Source organism: Triticum urartu, chromosome 2A (assembly GCF_056163025.1).
Source record: "Triticum urartu cultivar PI428250 chromosome 2A, HENAU_Tu73, whole genome shotgun sequence".
Classification (NCBI taxonomy): domain Eukaryota; kingdom Viridiplantae; phylum Streptophyta; class Magnoliopsida; order Poales; family Poaceae; genus Triticum; species Triticum urartu.
In genome coordinates, this window is record NC_141874.1 from 80,906,515 (window position 1) to 80,912,565 (window position 6,051).

Below are 6,051 nucleotides of genomic sequence, written 5' to 3' on the forward strand. Positions count from 1 at the left end.
TACCTTGCACAAGTATATAGAGAAGATGTGGTTGCAAAAAATGACAGGATCAACGTGCTATTATAGGGGCCACGACCGAGGTGGCAACCCTTAAGAAAGCGCTGTCCGAGGCCGAAAACAGAGCGGCCGCGGAGCGCACAAAGAGAGGGAAGCAGGAGACGTGGGTGGAGGAGGTGCAGAAAGAGCTCCAGGCTCTCGTGAAAAAACACGAGAGTTTGGAGCTTGACTCGAAGACGCAAGCATCCGAGCTTGCGGCAGCCCTCGAAAGCACGAAGTCTGCCAAGGGCGAAGCCCAGAAAGCCCTCCAAGAAATTGGAGATATGAAGAAGATAGCAGCGGGTAAGGCATTCATTATGCAAAGCAAGCACGTGAAAGTGAATTACTTGTTACTTACCCGAGTCCGGAGCTCTCCAGGAGCATTCGCAGATTTGCCCCATAGTGCATCTGATGCCGCCGCCTACTACCGAGTCGAGGAGGGGAGCTCGACGGAGAAGGTGTTCTGGTCTCAGTATGCTGAGGCCGGACACCTGGTGCCTTTGAGCGACCAGCTGAAGCAAATGGTCGAGCTCCACAAGGTGGCCGAACAGGCCAAAAAGGGCCTCATAGTTCGGCTTTGGCCTGGAGAGGCTCTGCCTGGGAGCTACTTCGGGCTGGTGAGGCGGCTGGTGGATGCCTGTCCACGGCTTGAAGTAATCAAGCGCTCCTTCTGCATCGAAGGTGCCCGTAGGGCGCTTGCCCGTGCTAAAGTGCACTGGGGCAAGATGGATGCGGAGAAGCTGGTGAAGGACGGGCCGCCTTCGGGCAAGGAGCATCGCGTCCCGGAAGCGTATTATGAGGGCGTCCTAAAGGGTGCCCGCCTTATAGCGGATGAATGCTCCAAAGATGTAATTTTTGAGTAAACTTGCATTTGTGATCCTGTACGCTGAAAACTTGTTCATATGCGCTAAGCAATGCTTTTGAATTTAAAATATTACCTTCTGTGCGGCCGTTTATCAAATTTGAGAGATGGCGAGTCGTCGGCTTCTGCCCCCATGCCGCGAGTGCTGGGGTGTTCGGGATAAACATGAACGCTCTTTTTCCCATTCTTGGGTCCTTCAAGGGAGGCGCTCAACACAACGAACAAGGCAATCGAACTATAATGCTTGAACACTCTCACTTAGCCATAGAATTCTATAATTTTAAATTTCGGCGAAGCCCCTAGTGTTCGGAAGACCATGTTCGGGGCGCTATCCAGTCCTAGGCCGGACAAAGCCGACTCCTCGCTCTAAGCGGCATAAGTCTTTAGGGCCTCGAAAACCTCTCGAACAGCGACCAGCTCTCGCCTCATCATGACGGTCAGTTTTAGTTTTCTCTACTGAGGTGCTTAGCCCAGCTCAACTGGGGCACAATCGCAGTAGTTCTCCTAGTGCTACCTTAGCCGATATAATGGAACGTAAGGTATCAAAACATAGGAGCCGGGCAAACCCAACTATTGACCCAAGACATGATTCGGAGCCGATGCATATAATGCTATAAGTTTGAGGTGCCGCACTTGTGAAAGTGTTCGGACTTCTCACACCGTATTGTGGGGTACTTAAGCCCCTGGCGTATTGGTCGTACCAAAGTGTACGGGTGCAACATGTCATTAATGAACATATATTCGTAAAAAGGAGTAATGCAATAATAGACGGAAGCTATGCATTGTTTATTTACAAAAGCTGCGATCAAAGCAGAATGATACCAATACTACAATAAGCAAAAGATGGGACTATTTAACATGTCCTTTCCAGGGGCAAGCTGCGGAATGTTATGTGAAACAGGTATACTGCTCGTTATAGAGACCACCTTAGAGTTCCATAGTGCGGCGTAGTTTTCTGCTTCCCTGATTGTATCGTTTGTGCGGCAATTGTACTGCCGGACAAGCCTTTCGAAGAATGGAGTCCTGAAAATAAGAGAAAATTTAAGAAATCGGCAGCCCCTAGTGTGGTTTAAGCCGCGTTTCGGGCATGCCATGATGGTGCCCCTCCCCCTGTGCCCATGGTATTTCCAGAGTGTAGTTATGTACGCGCAACACTGGTTTCGCAAGTTCGTGAGGGCTGGGGTTGGGGCCGCATTGCTACGCTTGCTCGGAACATGCCAGGCGGTCTTGTTGTAGATTACTCCGGACACGCTTGACGGTGTCCAGACGTTTAATGGCCGGACTGAAGAATTGCCTTGAGAGGCTGCTTTGTACTTCCACTGCGATAGCCGCCGTATGCTCCTCCGTTCGGAGAGAGCGTTCGGTGTTTCCATTGACCGTGATGACGCCTCGAGGGCCTGGCATCTTGAGCTTGAGGTATGCATAGTGCGGCACCGTATTGAACTTGGCAAATGCGGTTCGCCCGAGCAGTGCGTGATAGCCACTGCGAAACGGAACTATGTCAAAGATTAACTCCTCGCTTCGGAAATTATCCGGAGATCCGAAGACCACTTCAAGTGTAACTGAGCCTGTACAGTTGGCCTCTACACCTGGTATGACGCCTTGAAAGGTCGTTTTAGTGGGTTTAATCCTCGAGGGATCGATGCCCATTTTCCGCACTGTATCCTGGTAAAGCAGGTTCAGACTGCTTCCGCCGTCCATAAGGACTCTAGTGAGGTGAAATCCGTCAATAATTGGGTCTAGAACCAATGCGGCGAACCCGCCATGACGGATGCTAGTGGGGTGGTCCCTTCGATCAAAAGTGATCGGGTAGGAAGACCATGGGTTGAACTTTGGGGCGACTGGCTCCATCACGTATACGTCCCTTAGCGCACGCTTCCGCTCCCTCTTGGGGACGTGGGTTGCGTATATCATGTTTACCGTCCGCACTTGTGGGGGAAAACCTTTCCGTCCACTGTTGTTCGGCGGGCGGGGCTCCTCCTCGTCATGGCTATGCAGCCCCTTGTCTCTGCTTTCGGCATTTAACTTGCCTGCCTGCTTGAACACCCAACAATCCTTGTTGGTGTGATTGGCTGGTTTTTTGGGGGTGGCATGTATCTGGCATGAGCGGTCGAGTATTCGGTCCAAACTGGACGGGCCCGGAGTATTTCTTTTGAATGCCTTTTTCCGCTGACCGGGTTTAGAGCCTCTGAATCCGGCATTAATTGCCGTATCCTCAGCATTGTCGCCGTTAATGCGGCGCTTTTGCTTGTTGCGACGCGACCTGCCACTGCTGTCCTTGGTATCCGAATTACCAGGGCTCTTGGTCATGTTATTGCTGCGAGCTAGCCAGCTGTCTTCTCCGGCGCAAAAGCGGGTCATAAGTGTTGTGAGGGATGCCATGGATTTCGGCTTTTCCTGTCCTAGGTGCCGTGCAAGCCACTCGTCACGGATGTTATGCTTGAAGGCTACTAGGGCCTCTGCATCCGGACAGTCGACGATTTGATTTTTGTTGGTTAGGAACCGTGTCCAGAATTGTCTGGCCGATTCCTCTAACTGCTGAATTATGTGGCTAAGGTCATCGGCGTTTGGTGATCGCACATAAGTGCCCTGGAAATTTTCGAGGAATGCGGCTTCCAGGTCCTCCCAACAACCAATTGATTCTGCTGGCAAGCTGTTAAGCCAATGCCGAGCTGGTCCTTTAAGCTTGAGTGGGAGGTATCTGATGGCGTGTAGGTCATCACCGCGGGCCATGTGGATATGAAGGAGAGAGTCCTCGATCCATACCGCAGGATCTGTTGTGCCATCATATGATTCGATGTTCACGGGTTTGAAACCCTCAGGGATTTGATGATCCATTACTTCATCTGTGAAGCATAGTGGGTGTGCAGCGCCTCTGTATTGGGCTATATCACGACGCAGCTAAAACGAGTTTTGTCTACTGTGTTCGGCCCGGCCGGATTGACTGTATTCGGAGTGACGATTACCGTCTCGTGCCATGGGGCGCCCACGCGATCCGTAGATCGATCTTGTTTGCCTTGCCTTGTCCTCCAATATATCTCGCAGGTCTGGCGCATTTTCCCGTGTCTTGGTATATTTTGAGCGGCGCCGGGGTGCGGTTTGAGTTGAGGGCCGAGAGGCTTCTCTGTCGCGGCCACGGGGTGGCCGATCGGCCGCATCATGCGCTGGTGATGTAGGTTTAGGTGCTTCCTCCTCTAGTCGGGGTAGCAACCTGCGCTTTGGGTAGATCTTGGAGGGGCGTTCGAGTTCATAATCTTCGGCCGCAAGGACTTCAGTCCATCTGTCGGCTAGCAAATCTTGATCAGCTCTAAGCTGTTGCAATTTTTTCTTGAGGCTGCTCGCCGTGGCCATAAGCCTGCGTTTGAAACGCTCTTGTTCGACGGGATCCTCCGACATGACAAATTCGTCATCGTCGAGGCTTGCCTCGTCTTCGGAGAGAGGCATATAATTATCATCCTCGACCTCTCTGTCTGCCGCTCTCTCGTGAGGGCTGGCTTCTCCATCCTCCTGTGCTGAATCTTGCTGGAGGTGGTTGTCTTCGGCACTGTCCGGGGTGTTATTATCTCCCGTGCCGGAATCACCATTTTTGCTTTGGCAGGATTTAGAGCGGCGCCGCTGACTCCGGTGCTTAGGCTGCTTCTTGGAGGGGTCATCCTCCGCTGTTCCATCGCCATTGCCTTCTTTTGGGGTGTCCACCATGTATATATCATACGACGAGGTGGCTTTCCAGCGCCCTATAGGTGCTGGTTCTTGATCGTCTCCTGCATCGGCGTCCATACCGTCGATGTCTTCGGAGTCGAAGTCGAGCATGTCGGTTAAATCATCGACAGTGGCTACGAAGTGGGTGGTGGGTGGGCTTTGAATTTCTTCATCATCCGCATCCCAACCTTGCTGACCATAGTTCAGCCAGGGCTCTCCTGATAAAGAGAGAGACTTTAGTGAATTCAGAATATCGCCGAAGGGCGAGTGCTGAAAGATGTCCGCGGCGGTGAACTCCATGATCGGCGCCCAATCGGGTTCGATCAGTAGGGGCGCGAAGGGCTCGGAGTCTGGAGAGGAGTCCGGCTCCTTGGAGTCACGGGCTTCGCAAAGAATAGGGCTGGTGTTCGGCTCGATCGCCGTAGAGATTGCAGCCCCCGAGGCGATGTCCAACTACCCATCCTCGATTGGCGCAGTTGGCTCCGAATTAAGGGTCGGAGCTGATGCGGGTGCGGCCTCCAGGGCACTGTTCGGTGGCAGAGCTAGATCATGCCCATCGTGACAGTGCGACGCGATCGGCTGCGGCTCGAATCCGTTGAAGATCAAGTCTCCGCGGAGGTCCGCTGTGTAGTTTAAACTTCCAAATCTGACCTGACGGCCAGGGGCTTAGCTTTCGATCTGCTCCGGATGGCCAAGCGAATTGGCCCGCAGTGCAAAGCCGCCAAATACGAAGATCTGTCCGGGGAGAAAAGTCTCACTCTGGATCACATCGTCGTTGATGATCGGAGGAGCCATCAGGCCTAAAAGTGACGACACAGAGGAACTCTCAATGAAAGCACCAATGTCGGTGTCAAAACCGGCGGATCTCGGGTAGGGGGTCCCGAACTGTGCGTCTAGGCGGATGGTAACAGGAGACAGGAGACACGATGTTTTACCCAGGTTCGGTCCCTCTTGATGGAGGTAAAACCCTATGTCCTGCTTGATTAATATTGATGATATGGGTAGTACAAGAGTAGATCTACCACGAGATCAGAGAGGCTAAACCCTAGAAGCTAGCCTATGGTATGATTGTTGTTCGTCCTATGGACTAAAACCCTCCGGTTTATATAGACATCGGAGAGGGCTAGGGTTACACAGAGTCGGTTACAATGGTAGGAGATCTACATATCCGTATCGCCAAGCTTGCCTTCCACGCCAAGGAAAGTCCCTTCCGGACCCGGGACGAAGTCTTCAATCTTGTATCTTCATAGTCCAGGAGTCCGGCTGAAGGTATAGTCCGGCTATCCGGACACCCCCTAATCCAGGACTCCCTCACCGGGTGTTGGATTAGCCTCCATACCTGACGGGACAACATGGCGACATTGAACGCGTGCATATCTCTGAAACCGAGCCCTCCTTGTGTCTTTGGCGTCGTCAGTTTATTCCAACCTATCCAGTGGGTCGTGTGTTCCTTA